At 54.9% G+C, this 15,523-nt stretch overlaps 1 non-coding gene across 1 annotated transcript; it reads right to left on the reverse strand.

The window, feature by feature from the left end:
- Positions 1-639: 639 nt before the first annotated feature.
- TRNAS-GCU lies at positions 640-721 on the reverse strand. The gene has a single exon. It is a non-coding gene; the product is annotated as a tRNA-Ser (tRNA).
- Between the last annotated feature and the right edge of the window lie 14,802 nt (positions 722-15,523).

Here is a 15,523-nt window from a genome sequence, read left to right on the forward strand (position 1 = left end):
AGTGCTTGACTCATGTTGTAGCAAAGGTACTTTCTAGCAAGTTGGAAGAAACTATGAAAGGGAAGTAGAGACATTATGCATTGGCCTCTCTCCCCCACAACTCAACAGCTGGAAACACATCTGGAGGACAAAGGCTTAAATGAGATAAATCAGAAGCGAATAACAATAATACATTCAAATCAAAGTCCTCAAACAGACTAGTACTGGTTTTTCAGCAGAAAATTTTCAGTTTGGGGAATTTTCTTTTCCCAGTCAGACCTTGCCAAGGGAAGCAGGGAGAAAATGTTTGAGTTGCCTTCTTCACGACAGCTTGCCCTAGACATTCTAGCTGTGGGTCACTGTCGTGACCTTGCTGAGAAATGGGGTATTTTTATAATTTGAGGAGGTCCCAGGGTGTTTGGGGGAGATTATGAGGATGTTACCTTTTGAGATAAAAACTAAGAAATACAGAACTAGAGAATTTTTTTTTTTAGAAATCTGAGCTTTAGACATTTTATTTAAAGCCGGGGATGGGGAGGAGAGAGGGTTGTCTGAGTTTCTGAGAAGGTTTTTGTTTGCAAGAAGCATTATTGTTTGATCTGTCATTGTACCAAAGGGGAGATGGTTGTCTATAAAGGAGGGGTGAAGACTAAAAGCATCCCATGAAGATGGGATTTGAACCCATGCATGCAAAGCACAGTGGATTAGCAGTCCATCACTTTAACCTCTCAGCCACATCATCTGACCTGTTAAAAAAGAAACAGGAGGAGAAATCTAGGCCAGCAGTGATAGGGACAATATGGAGTTTTTAAATACTAAGCAGAAGCAGGGGCTGAATGAGCTATGAGGTAGCTAGGTATGACCTTGCTCCTGACTCAAAAATAACCCTTAACTGTGTGGTGGTCTATTTCATTACTTCAGGGTGGCTGAATGTACATAATATGTCTGTAGTTGGGTTGCTCTTGTTCTAGGGTACACGCACCCCTCAAATCCGAAGCAACACTGTCATAGGCCGAGGGCTGGAGTTGATTACTTCTTGAGCTCCCTTCCACCCTGACATTTCTGTGGTTCTGGGCTTTGTCCCTTGCTCTTTGGAAGAACTCCTCATAAACATCCCCTGGCCTACCTGGTTATCCTTTTTCTCATCCCTCCGTACAACTCCCTTGTTCTATGAAGCCTAGAAAGACATGCCAATGGTTAGGCAGGTTGTGTGCTGAGATCACTATCAGGATGACAGATGATGTCTTATTGTTTCCTTGTGCTCTCTCTGTCCTTATTCAGGGCCATTGCACCTGTATTCCCCCTCTGTGGTCCAGCAAGGGCACCCATTCTCAGACTGTCCAGCTGGCACCTCTCTTGGGTAGAAACCCACATCTCTCTGCCTCCTAGCTGTAGTATCTCCAGGCTGCACTGCTCCCTGCCTACAGTGTGAATTCCCCACTAAGGCAGATCCTCTTCCTCAGCAGGCCTGCTTGGCCTTTCTTCCTCAGGGGCTAGGAACAGCAGAACTGCCCCTAGTTAAGGAACGATACAGCCCATGGCCAGCAAACAGTGATTCTCAAGGTAAAGGCGTTACAGAGAGAACAGATTAAACAATAAAAGAACCTATATGCCTGCTAACCAGAGATCACCCCAATGGTTGGGAGGGGTGTGGGGAGTGGCGGTTCGAGCGGGGGCGGGGGCTGGGTTCCCTCCCCAGCTCTGGGAGAGGCATGGGGAGTAGTGGTTCCAACTGAGGAGAGGTGCTGGGTTCCCTCCCCAGCTCTGGGAGGCCAGTGGGGAGCGGTGGTTCGAGCGGGGGTGGGGCGCTGGGTTCCCTCCCCAGCTCTGGGAGGGGTCTGGAGAGTGGTGTTTCCAGCGGGGGAAGGGTGCTGGTTTCCGGCCCCAGCTCTGGGAGGGGCCTGCGCAGTAGCGGTTCCAGCGGGGGCGGGGCGCTGGCTTCTCTCCCCAGCTCTGGGACGGGAGCAGAGACTGGCGGTTCCAGCGGGGGAGGGGCTCTTGTTTCCATCCTCAGCTCTGGGAGGGGAGTGGGAAGTGGCAGATCGAGTGGGGGAGGGGCACTGGCTTCCCTCTCCGGCTCTGAGAGAGTTCTGGGGAGGGTCGGATGGAGCGGGGGCGGGAGGACTGGTTCTCTCGCCAGCTCTGGGAGGCCAGTGGGGAGCAGTGGTTTGAGTGGGGGTGGGGCGCTGCCTTCTCTTCCCAGCTCTGGGAGGGGCCTGGGGAGTGGCGGTTCCAGTGGGAGTGGGGCTGTGACATTATGAGTGTACTATAAAATCTCAGTGAAAGGTGACAGGGCCAGAAAGAGTTAATTAACTCACCTCACCAACTGACCTGACCTGTCGGTGAACTTTAAGAACTGGGTAGCAAGATATGGAAATGAACAGAGCTTTGAAATGCAAGTCTGCATTGTCAGAGGTAGAAGGGGAGGTGTTTGCTCAGGTCTTGTGATGTAAGCAAACGAGTCTTGTCTATTGCTGTAGTTTTAATTCAAAGATTAAAAAAAGGAATATTAGCATTTATGATGATACTTGAGTAAAATAGTATTATTGTCTATATGTCTCTTTGAAGGTTGTTGTAACCTGTATCTGAACTGTTTAATGGATAAATGACTCTGTGCTAATTGGCAGGATGTTTGGGAGAAGGAGTTAAGCCTATTGTTTTCTCAGGCTGAAAGGCTGCTGGAAATGTATAAGAACCCTGGAACACGATCCTTCTCATCTCAGATCTGCTTTGGGTTTCAAAAGGGGGAGCCACCTTGAATATGGAAATTGGACTATAACCTATAGACAATTTCTAAAAGGACTCTTGGCAACTACAAGCTCACCTCTGCTATGCATCTGAAACTCAAGAATTAAATTCAAGTCTGTATGTATATTGATCTTTTAAACAACATCTTTTATTTTTTAATAAATTTTAGCTTAGTTAATGAGAATTGGCTGTGGCGTGTATTTTGAGTAAAATCTAAGTTATAATTGAACCTGGGTATGTGGCTGATACTTTGGGATTGGAAGAACCTTTTCTTTTATATGATGAAGTAAGATTTTCAGGAATCATCATCATATCTGACAGGTGTGTCTGGACGGAGGCCTGAGGCTGGGCACTTTAAGGGAACTGCGTGGTTTAAACTTTTAAGTAACCAGTGAGGTACAACAGAAGCTGTTTTGTGCTGGTTGGTAAATCTAAGTATTGGAATAACCACCAGCGTTTGGGATTTGTCTGCCCTGTTTTGTAAGCAGTTCACCCCGATTGAGAGACCTCAGCTGGCTCCCACGGGCAGCACCGTCAAACAGCCGCTCCCTAGTCACCTCACAGAGCTGGGGAGGAAGCCCAGCGCCCCGCCCCCAAAGGAACCGCCGACCTCAGTCCCCTCGCAGTGCCAGGGAGGGAAGGCAGTGCCCCGCCCCCGCGGCTACGGCCGCTGCCCAGTCCCCTTGCAGAGCTGGGGAGGGAACCCAGCGCCCCTCCCCCGCAGGAACAACCGCTGCCCAGTCCCCTCGGCGACCTAGGGAGGGAGGTAGTGCGCCACCCCTGCGGGAACGGCAGCTCCCTTGTCCCCTGGCAGAGATGGGGAGGGAATGCAGCTCCCCGCCCCTGCTGAAACGGCTGCTCCCCAGTCCCCTGGCAGAGCTGGAGAGGAAACCCAGAGCTCTGCCCCGCGGCATCAGTCACTCCCCAGTCCCCTCGTAGAGCCAGGGTGTAAAAGCAGCGCCCCACCCACGCTGCAACGGCCGCTCCCAAGTCCCCTCGCAGAGCTAGGGAGGGAAGGCAGCCCCTAGCCTGTGACGATGCGGTTCTGGCGGGACCCATCTGAGAGTGCCAATTCAGGACCATTTGCTCAAACAGGGCAGTTACAGCCCTAGGCTGAGGTTTTTCCACCTCTAAGGCAAACCAAACCAGCCAGACAAAAGTGACTTCAGTTTCACCCCACTGGCTAACCACAAGTCACACAAGCAATTTCCTTAGACACTCCAGTCTCGCAGTATCACCACCGGTGCCACTCGTTCTGGAGATGAATGGTTATGAAAACCAACACCCCAGTAAAAGAAAAAGGTTCTCTCAATCCCAAAGGACCAAGCCCCAGAACCAGGTCAATACACACATCAGATCTTACCCACAAATCACGCTGTTGCCAATCCTTTAGAATCTAAAATCTAAAGGTTTATTCATAAAGGGAAAAAGATAGAGATGAGAGTTAGAATTGGTTAAAAGGAATCAATTACATACAGTATTGGCAAAGTTCTTAGATCAGGCTTGTAGCAGTGATGGAGTAAACTGCAGGTTCAAATCAAGTCTCTGGAGAAAATCCCCCGCTGGGATGGGTCATCAGTCCCTTGTGTAGAGCTTCAGCTTTTAGCAAAGTCCCTCCAGAGGTAGGAAGCAGAATGGAAGACCAGATGGAGATGAGACATCAGCCTTATATAGGCACTTCCAGGTGTAAGAACACTTCTTTGTTCTTACTGTGGAAAATTACAGCAAAATGGAGTTTGGAGTCACATGGGCAAGTCCCTGCATACTTTGCTGAGTTACATGGCGTATCTGCCTCCTCTCAATGGGTCAATTGTGTAGCTGATGGTCCTTAATGGACCATCAAGCAGGCTAAGCAGAGCTGACACCAACTTGTCTGGGGTGTTTCCGAGTACTGCAGCACCAATTTGAAATACAGACAGTATACAGCCAGTACTTATAACTTCAACTACAAAATGATACAGACATACAGACAGCATAATCATAACCAGCAACCCAGAACCTGGTCTTAGGCACCTTATATGACCCCCTTTACATAGGATTTGGTGCCACTACAGGACCTTGGTTGCAAAGCATGTTCTATATGTTCCTAGTTTATATCAATAACGTCACACCCCCAACGCAAAATTGATGCATGAAGGGGTGACACAGACATCATTGACTGCATCTTAAGAGATCCCCATCCTGGGTTTTGTCTTATTACAGCTTGTACTGGGTTAGAAACCATATCAATGTATAACAGAAATGCTTTACCAAACTTATGTTCAGTAACATGATTGAATTTCTTTACAAACTTAAGGTAAAACTTAGTTTGAACAACAGTGGATTGGATCTGCTTTTGCTGCAGGATTTCTGTATGTCTCATATGATCTTGCCAAGAGCTAAAGAAACTAGCTATTTTATCTATACAAGCTCTGGCAAATGTTTGGAACCCAATTAACATCAAATTAACATAGATATTAATGTTGTTCACAGTGTAGGGATCTTGGCATTTAGCCATAAAATCGTTTAGCTCTGAAACACCAGCAACCAAATCTGTCCTTAGATCCTGAAGCACAGACTGCTCACTCACAGAATTAGCATGGAGACATTCATGTCCCAACACCATTGTTTTCCCAACAAGCTGGCCACACACAGCCACGCGGTTATAGGGCTGCTCAACTTTCTTAACAGCTGCTACTCCATCTGAGATCTATTCAAAGCTACCCACACTGGATCTTTCAAAGGGAGAGTCAGTGGATCCATTCACAACAGAAAATTTCTGGCTGTTAGGAACTGAAACTTCCTTGATTAAATCACTTTCACACCCTTCAGATGCAGTAAACTGCTTGCACAGGTTACCAGGAGGGTTCCTTTCCCTAGGAGCTTCTTTAAGCAGCAATTCACTCCTCTCAGAACTTCTGCCATTACCCTCTTCACCTAGGGCTTGCTCTAAAGGAACACATTCCTGAGCCCCCACAGACTCTTTCTGGGACTCACTTACATCCAGAATCACCTCTGGCCCATCAGGCAGATTCCTACACAATCCCCTTCCAGGCAAACCTATAGACTTTCGGGCTAACAGGCTAGAAGCCTTCTCCTTCCCTTGCCCATGAACAGGTTCAGGAATCTTTTCCTTCTTGCCCCACAGAGACCTCACAGACAGCGCTCTCAGACCCCTGCCCCCCCGGCACCTTCCCACAAACTCTTGTGTCCCACACCCTCCCCAGCGTGTCCCACCCCTCCCTGGTCCACTTCGCCCCCCACCCCGTCTGCGTCCAAGTGCCCCCGACCACACCTCCAGCCCCCCCGGCCCTGTGAAATGCCCCCTGCCTGGGTCCGACCTGCCCCCTTGCCCCTTGACTTGCCCCGCCTCAGGGTCCAACCACCCCCCCGACCCACATCCCGCCCCTTCAGGTCCAACCACCCCGCATCCCACAAACCCAGATCCGGCTGGTCCCTGCGTCCTGCCCCCCCTCACATCTGATCGTTCCCCATCCCCCCTGTCCTGCTCCACACTCCCTTCACGTACCCTCTGTCACGGACTCACAGATTGTGCCCACGGGTGGCCCCATGTGGTCCGTGGGGAGTGCCCCTTTCAGTGCGACAGCCCTTCTCGGGGGTCCACTCTCACTCTGGGTCAGGCCCCTCCACCTCCTGGAGCCACACCTCTCTGAGCTTTAGCACTTCTGTCTCTGCAGTGGGCCCCCTCAGGGAGTCCACATGCTCTGGACCCACCGGGCCTCCTCACCCCCGAAGAGGTTGATGCCTCCTGTTCTCTAGCCTGGAGTGACTCTCAGACAGCATAAAACAGGAGGGTTTATTGAGAGTTGAACTCAGCACAGGAAACTCTCAGGGCCTCAGCCTTTGCCTCCCTTAGCTCAGCACATCCCAGTCTCCCTGCAGCCAGGTGGTGTGACGAAATTGGACTGTTCTTATGCTGATCTGTGAACACTGTGTTGGTGCCTCAGTGTCCTCATGGCAGTTCTTAAGTATCTAGCAAAGCAAATGGCCAGTTCACCGAAATGCCTGGCACTCTATCTCCTAGCCACTGATGGCCTGGGTCCCTCCTCTGCAAAGGTGCCAGCTGAAAGTGTTGGAGACAAAGGGATCAGATGACCTCCTGGCCCGGGGAAAGTAACAGAGAGAGAAGGAAGGGCTCGAGGGGGTTTGGCAGTCTGGAGCTGGCTGGGGGAGGAAGGGAAGGACAGACAGGGCTCTGAGCCCCCACCCAAATGTGGCTGTGGTGCTCCTGGGGCCCCAAGATGGACCTAACTGGGGTGATCCTGTTGTCTGGGCCTGCAAGACCTGTCTTGGACTGTGTTCCTGGCGTCTAAACAAACCTTCTGCTTTACTGGCTGGCTGAGAGTCCTGGTGAATTGCAGGAAAAGGGGTGCAGGGCCCCAACTCCCCCACACTCCATGACAACTGGTGGTAGAGGTGGGATTTACTGCACCTCGTGGACGGCGCTTCCTGCAGTAAGTGACTGGGGAGAAGTAAAACAAAGGGGACTGACAAGGACCAGAGAGAGACAGGGTCAGGGGGTTATTAACCACTGGGAGTGTGTGACCAGAGAGAAGGACTTTGCAGTAACAGGGTCCCTCAGGGGGATTGCAAGAGCAGTCCCAGGGGCAGAGGAGTTTGCAGCTTGACCCTGGCAGAGAAGGGGTGACCGGAAAAAGGGCTGGTGCACGAGTGGTCTCCCTGGAACCAGTGGAAGCTGAGAGCACAGGCCAGTGAGTGGCCAGCAGGAAGATGTATGCTAAGTGCCTTAAGAAAGACCTGGTGGAGTTGTGCAGGCAGAGAGGGCTGTACATTGGGAGGTCCACCAAAGAACAGCTGGAGGAGAAGGATCCGTCGGGTGAACGGAGCTCGGTCGATGAGAGAAGCTGCACAGTGAATGCAGCGTGGGCCCTGGGGCCTGACATGGCTGAGAGGGGCCAGACTGCTGCCGAGGACACCCCGAGACCCTGCCCACCTATACCTAGGAAAGAGGTTGGGGGAAGCCCAGTGAATACCGAGGGCACCCTGACCCCAGCGGCCAAAAGGGGATCGTCCCGGCGGAGCTCCCCGTCCCTGGAATGGATGTGGATGGAACATGACAGGGAGCTGAGACGAGAAGAGCTCGAGTTAAGAAGGCAAGAACTGAAGGAGTCGGAAAACCAGCGTAAACATGAGGAGAACCAGCGCCAGCATGAGCGGGAGGAGAAGGAGATCCAGCGTAAGCATGAGCTGGTGCTGGCCTGGCTGAGGAGCAGTGGGGCTCTGGCTGCGGCGAGTGAGGGGTCACCCAAGCCTACAAAGAGCTTTGATAAGTGCTTCCTGGCCCGGCGTAAGGAAGGAGAGGACATAGACACCTTCCTGATGGCCTTTGAGAATGCCTGTGAGCTGCACAGGGTTGACCCTGCAGACAGGATCTCATTTCTCAGTCTCTTACTGGACTTCACAGCCGTGGAGGTGTACAGCCGACTGAAAGGGGGGGAGGCAGGGGACTACGAGCTGTTCAAACAGGCCCTGCTCCGCGAGTTTGGGCTGACTCCTGAGATGTACCGGAAAAAGTTCCGGAGTCAGTGTAAAACCCGTGAGGTCACATACCTACAACTGGTCAACCGGGCGCAGGGGTACGCCCGCAAATGGACATCTGGGGCCCAAACTAAAGAGGACCTGCTTGACCTATTCATACTGGAGCACCTGTACGAGCAGTGCCCGTCCGACCTGAGGTTGTGGTTGATGGAACAGAAGCTGGAAAAGCCGCAGCACACAGGCCAGCTGGCCGACCAATTTGTGGACAGTTGGGCAGGGGATAACATGCAGGAGTCTCAATGGAGCAAGCCTGCCTCAACGCAGAGAGAGAGTCACCATGGGATCTCCCAGCGGGGGCCTATGGAGAACCCCCACCAAAAGGGAGCATCCAGCATCAGGTCCATCCGTCTCACTGGAGGGGACCCACGAGACATGGGCTGCTATCGCTGTGGCCAACGAGGCCACATACGGGCCCAGTGCCCCAAGCTCAGGGACAGACCGAGCAGACCCAACCCACAGAGGGTTGACTGGGTAAAGACCCAGTTGGATGAGGGGCAACATTCCCAAGAAAGGGGGGCTGGCAGCATACCACCGGTAAAAAAGGGAGGAGGTCCCCATATCAGCTCCAGGCTCTGAGTTTTTGGTTTACAGGGTGGGAGCAGGGCTTCCCCTCCGGAGAGAGTGCCTTGTTTCCCTGGAGATAGATGTGAGGAAGGTCACTGGGACACGGGCACAGAGGTGACGCTGGCCCGGCCCGAGGTGGTGGCTTCAGATCGGATGGTTCCCGACACCTACTTGACCCTGATGGGTGTGTGCGGGACCGCATTCAAGGTTCCCGTGGCAAGGGTACACCTGAAGTGGGGGGTCAAGGAGGGCCCCAAGGACATGGGGGTACACCCACATTTGCCCACGGAGGTGTTAATGGTGGGGCCCTGGAGGTCTGGCCAAGCAACGCCCGGGGTGCCCTGGTCGTGACCCATAGTCAGAGTCAGCGAAGGGCACTGCGCCCTGATAACGGGGAAGGTACTGTGCCCGAGGTGCAGGACCCTAACCTGGTGGGGAGGGAACGCCCAGGGACATGGCTCAGAGAGGCTGCGGCCTCAGACCCAGCTGACGAGAGAGAGCAGGCCCCCTTCCCTGTCCCAGCTGCTGAGTTCCAGGCCGAGTTGCAGAAAGATCTCTCCTTGCGGAGACCAAGGGACCTGGCAAACCTCAGTGCAGTACAGTCCATGAGGAGAGGTTGCAAGGAGAGGTTCCTGTGGGAGCGGTGGCTCCCATCCCCAGCTCTGGGAGGAGCATGGGGAGTGGCGGTTCCAGTGGGGGTGGGCCACTGGCTTCCCGCCCCAGTCTGTGGGGGGTCTGGGCAGTGGCGGTTCCAGCAAGGACGGGGTGCTGGCTTCCCTCCCCAGCGTTAGATGGGGACTGGGGAGTGGCAGTTTGAGTGGGGGCAGGGTGCTGGATTTCCTCCCCAGCTCTGGGAGGGGAGCGGGGAGTGGCAGTTCCTGGGGGGTGGCGTGGTGGCTTCTTTCCCCAGCTCTGGAAGGGTCCTGGGGAGTGGTGGTTCGAGTGGGGGTGGGGCGCTGGCTTCCCTCCTCAGCTGTGGGAGGGGTGTGGGGGGCAGGCAGCGAGCTCCTTGCTTTAGTCACAGCCTCAGAGCCAGCGTGAGCCCCCTCTCCGGTGTGCAGGGGGGCGGGGAGCATCTCTCCCTCCCACTCAGCCCCAGGGGGCTGATTACAGGTAGGCAGGTATCCTGAGCCCAGCAGCCCTTCCCCCTGCCAGCCACGTCAGTTGCATTTTCACTGGCCATTTCCATCCTAACCAATTGGTTCCCTGGATTTGAATTCAAACCCTCGGCCGTTACCGGAGCAGTCCCCTCAGAGAGCCCGGGAGGGAGCCGAGCATCCCGCACTCGCTGGAACTGTCACTCCCCAGTCCTCTCGCAGAGACGGGGAGGGAACTCAGCGCCCCGCCCCGCAGGAACGGCTTCTCCCCAGTTCGCTGGGGATTCTCTGCCCTGTTTTGTTTGCAGTTCACCCTGATTGAGTGACCTCAGCTGGCTCCCACAGGCAGCACCCTCACACCGCTCCCACTCGAACTGCCACTCCCCTACCAGAGCTGGAGAGGGAAGCCAACACCCCTGCCCCACTCGAACTGCCACCCTCTAGGCCCCTACTAGAGCTGGGGAGGGAAGCCAGCGCCCCGCCCCCACTCTTACTGCAACTCCCCAGTCCACTCCCAACCATTGGGGTGATCTGCAGAGGGATCCCTCCTTGGAGAAGCTGAGGGAACTTGCTGGCCACGACGCTGCAAGCCCCCTTGGGGGAGGCTGCAGGGACAGAGTCCTGTGGGAGAAGGGATTCCTGTACCGGGAATGGGCTCCCCAACGGGAAGTAGAACTGAGGGGAATCGGGAGGCAGCTGGTGATGCCCCAGGAATCCACAGGGCTCTTCCCTTTCGAGCTGCTGGACGGGAGAAGAGTGAGGGGACCCCTGAACCTGGAAGGGGAGGATTGGGAGGAGAAGGGAGAAGACCCCCTGGGGGATCTCTTCCCTGAGGTGGGACCCAATCTTCTTGTCAGGTGTTCCCTGTTCAGAGTCACTGGGAGAGCAGCTCAGAACCTGGAGAGAGAGGTCAAGGACCTGCTGGCTTTAAATGGCATCCAGCCGTTCAACAGCCCATGGGCCTCACCCGTGGGGCTGATCCCCAAGGACAGGATGATCTGGTTTAGTGGGGACTATTGAAAGGTTAAAGCCATCACAGTGTCCATTGCCTACCCCATCCCTAGGCATGGGGAGATTCTAGACAAGCTGAGGGGAATGGAGAACATGGCCCTGGCATATAATGGCATGTGTGTGTCTTTAACCAGACCTGGGAGGAACAGGTGTCCCAGGTGAAGAGGGGGCTGGGCTGCCTCAAGGAGGCAGGACTGACGGTAAAAGCTGAAAAGTGTAAGGTGGGGATGGCAGAGGTGTTGTATCTGGGCCAATAGGTGGGGAGTGGCTGCCCAAACCCAAAGCTGGCCAAAAGCCAAGATGGGGGGCTCTGAACCAAGAAAGCCCGAATTGCAGCCCAGTGTGCTAGGAAAAGACCTAATCCCAGTTTGAACCCCAGGGGTATTGGGGTGGCAAAAGGGTTCAGGCTGCATAATCCTTCCCACATGTGGCCTGCGAGTGCCATCAAGCACACCTGACCTAAGACCCGCCCCCGCTGATCAACGCCCCTTGCAGAGACCCACCAGCCAGCACCTCTCAGACAAAGGGATCAGGTGACCTCCTGGCCCGGGGAAAGCAACTGAGAGAGGAGGAGGGGCTGGAGGGTGTTTGGCAGTCTGGAGCTGGCTGGGGGAGGAAGGGAAGGACAGACAGAGCTCTGACTTCCCTCCCCAAATGGGGCTGTGGTGTTCCTGGGGCCCCAGGATGGACCTAACTGGGGGGATCCTCTTGTCTGGGCCTGCAAGACCTGTCTTGGACTGTGTTTCTGGCGTCTAAATAAACCTTCTGCTTTTCTGACTGGCTGAGAGTCTGGTGAATCGCAGGAAAAGGGGTGCAGGGCCCCGACTCCCCCACACTCCGTGACAAGTGGTGGCAGCGCCAGGATTTACTGCACCCCATGGACGGCGCTTCCTGCAGTAAGTGACTGGGGAGCAGTAAAAGAAAGGGGGACTGACAAGGACTAGGTGGCTGAAGAGTCAGAGAGAGAAGGGGTAAGGGGGTGATTAACCACTGGGAGTGTGTGACCAGAGAGAAGGACTTTGCAGTAACAGGGCCCCCTCGAGGGGATTGCAGGAGTGGTCCCAGGGGTAGAGGAGTTTGCAGCTCGACCCTGGCAGAGAGGGGGTGACCGGAAAAAGGACTGATGCACAAGGGGTCTCCCTGGAACCTGTGGAAGCTGAGAGCACAGGCCGGCGAGTGGCCAGCAGGAAGATTTATGCTAAGCGCCTTAAGAAAGACCTCGTGGAGCTGTGCAAGCAGAGGTGGCTTTGTATTGGGAGGTCCACCAAAGAACAGCTAATTGCCCAGCTGGAGGAGAAGGATCCGTCGGGTGAACGGAGCTCGGTCCATGAGGGAAGCTGCCCAGCGGACGCAGGTTGGGCCCCGGGGCCTGACATGGCTGGGAGGGGCCAGACTGCTGCCAAGGACACCCCGACATCCTGCCCACCTATACCTAGGAAAGAGGTTAGGGGAAGCCCAGTGAATACCGAGGACATTCTGACCCCGGTGGCCAGCAGGGGATCATCCCAGCGGAGCTCCCCATCCCTGGAATGGATGTGGATGGAACATGACAGGGAGCTGAGACGAGAAGAGCTCAAGTAGAAGAGGCAAGAACTGAAGGAGTGGGACAACCAGCGTAACATGAGAGGTCTGGCCAAGCAACGCCAGGGGTGCCCTGGTCGTGACCAGTAGTCAGAGTCAGCGCAGGGCACAGCACCCTGACCCTGGTGGCCAGCAGGGGATTGTCCCGGCAGAGCTCCTCGTCCCTGGAATGGATGTGGATGGAACATGACAGGGAGCAGAGACAAGAAGAGCTCAAGTAGAGGAGGCAAGAACTGAAGGAGTGGGACAACCAGCGTAAACATGAGAGGTCTGGCCAAGCAACGCCAGGGGTGTCCTGGTCGTGACCCGTAGTCAGAGTCAGCGCAGGGCACCGCACCCTGACAACGGGGAAGGTACTGTGCCCGAGGCGCAGGACCCTAACCTGGTGGGGAGGGAACGCCCAGGGACACGGCTCAGAGAGGCTGCGGTGTCAGACCCAGCCGATGAGAGAGAGCAGGTCCCCATCCCTGTGCCTGCTGCTGAGTTCCAGGCCGAGTTGCAGAAAGATCCCTCCTTGCAGAGGCCAAGGGACCTGGATAACCTCAGTGCAGTACAGTCCAGTACAGGAGAGGTTCCTGTGGGAGAGGTGGCTTCCATCCCCAGCTCCGGGAGAGGCCTGGGGAGTGGCGGTTCCAACGGCGGTGGGGCGCTCTGGGAGGGAAGCGGAAACTGGCAGTTTCAGCGGGGGAGGGGCGCTGGATTCCATCCTTAACTCTGGAGGGGGAGCCAGGAGTGGCGGCTCACAAGGGGGTTGGGTGCTGGCTTCCCTCCCCAGCTCTGGTAGGGGCCTGGGAGTGCTGGTTCCAGGGGGGGCGGGACGCAGGCTTCCCTTCTCAGCTCAGGGTGGGGCCTGGGGAGTGGCGGTTCGAGTGGGGGCAGGCAGCGAGCGCCTTGCTTTGGTCACAGCCTCAGAGCCAGCGTGAGCCCCCTCTCCGGTGTGCAGCGGGGTGGGGAGCATCTCTCCCTCCCACTCAGCCCCAGGGGGCTGGTTACAGGTAGGCAGGTATCCTGAGCCCAGCAGCCCCTCCCCCCAGCCAGCCACGTCATTTGCATTTTCACAGACCATTTCCGTCTTACCCAATTGGTTCCCTGGATTTGAATTCAAATCCTCGGCTGTTACAGGAGTGGGGCCTGGATCCTGTCCCAAGGGGAAACAGTCACCTCCCAACAGGGCCTCCCAGCCAATATCCTGGAGAACCCCAATGACCAGCCAGCCCGACCCCTCCTGGGTCTGCACAGGGATCCGGGCCATAGGCAGGACAAGGGGCTTCACCCTGGGGACCTTCACCCAGGTCCCACAGCCCCTCAGCATCTGCGGCTGCACCACCACAGCTTTCTCTGTCCCAGAGTCTCGCCACCCCAGGCGTGTTTCCCCACTGACCCCTGGGCAGCCCCCTATGTCTCTCTGCTCCACCATCCCCAGTCCATGGTGCTGCTGCTTCTCCTGCAGCTTTTCATCAGGCTCTTGCTCTCTCTCACGATCCTCTTGCACTCTCAGGCTCTGCTCCCATCCCATACCTCTCCGATCCCCTGATGAGGAACCCAATCGTGAAAACCATCATCTGGTTGGGGATCAGACTCTAGGGGATGCCTGGCTGCTTCTCCAGCTGCTCCCAAATCCTCTTGTAGCCCCATCCAGGTCAGGAATCTGCTCCTCAGAGGGGTCCTTCTCCTCCAACTCATGATTAACTGTGCCTTGGTGAACTTCCCCGTGCGTAACCCTCTCTTTGTGCACAGGATCACAATGTCCTTCTCAAGGAGATGGTGATAGGCCATCACCTCACCGTTCCCAAGTGGCTCTGGACTCACAAGCCTGTGTGCTCTTGGCTCCCTCATGGTTTCCAGGAAGAACCCCTGGTGTGCCAGACCCTTCTCTTGGTCACCACCTCTTTGCCAGGGTCGAGCTGCAGACTCCTCCGCTCCTGGGACTGCTCCTGCAATCCCCAGGGGGACCCTGCTACTGCAAAAATCCTCTCTCCCATGGTCAAGTGGCAAGCTCCTCTGCCCCTGAGACTGTCCGCTGCACTCCTCAGGGGTCCCTGTTACTCCAACAGTCCTTCTCGCTTGTCACACACTCCCAGAGGTTAACTGCTCCCTGAAACCGTCCCTCTCTGAGCCTTCAGCACGCCTGGTTCTCATTATCCCTCCTTTGTTTTACTGCTCCCCAGTCACTTACTGCAAGCAGCGCCATTCATGGGGTGCAGTACATCCCACCTCTGCCACCAGTTGTCACGGAGTCACCGGGCGATGCTCTGGAACTGCTCCCCACCAAGCCAGTCAGGACTTTGAGGAGCCTCTTCTCCCTTGGAGCAGACGTTTTTAGGGCAAGAAGCTCACACGTCTTCACCTCCTGGGTCTCTCCTTGGAGCATTCAGCATCCTCTGACCCCCCGTGCACCTCCCACAGTGAGTCTGCCCAGGCAAGGTCCATTCTGGGGGGGTATCAAGGTTCTTTCCCCACTTTGAACTTTAGCGTCCAAACAGTGGGGACCTGCATAATCACTTTTAATCTTAATTACCAGCTTAAATTTGGTACGCTGCCACCAGCCAAAAATATAGTGTTTGGCACACTTCCTGTTCCCCCAAAACCTTCCCTGGGGAACCCAAGACCCAAACCCCTTGGATCTGAAAACAAGGAGAAATTAGCCTTCCCCCCACTCTTTTTCCCCCCCAGACTTTCCCCTCCCTGGGTTACCCTGAGAGGCTACACTGATCCAAACTCCTTGGATCTTAAAACAGAGGAATTATCCTTCCCCCTGCTCCTTTTCCCCCCACCAATCTCTGGTGCGTTCAGACCCAATCCCTTTGGGTCTTAAAACAAGAAAAAAATAAATCAGGTTCTTAAAAAAGAAAGCTTTTAATTAAAGAAAGAAAAGGTAAAAATTAGCTCTGTAAAATCAGGATGGAAAATGTTTTCCAGGGTATTCAGATTTATATAGTCTAGAGAGACACCCTCCCCTTAGCCTGAGATTCAAAGTTACAGCA

Source organism: Gopherus evgoodei, unplaced genomic scaffold (assembly GCF_007399415.2).
Source record: "Gopherus evgoodei ecotype Sinaloan lineage unplaced genomic scaffold, rGopEvg1_v1.p scaffold_102_arrow_ctg1, whole genome shotgun sequence".
Classification (NCBI taxonomy): domain Eukaryota; kingdom Metazoa; phylum Chordata; order Testudines; family Testudinidae; genus Gopherus; species Gopherus evgoodei.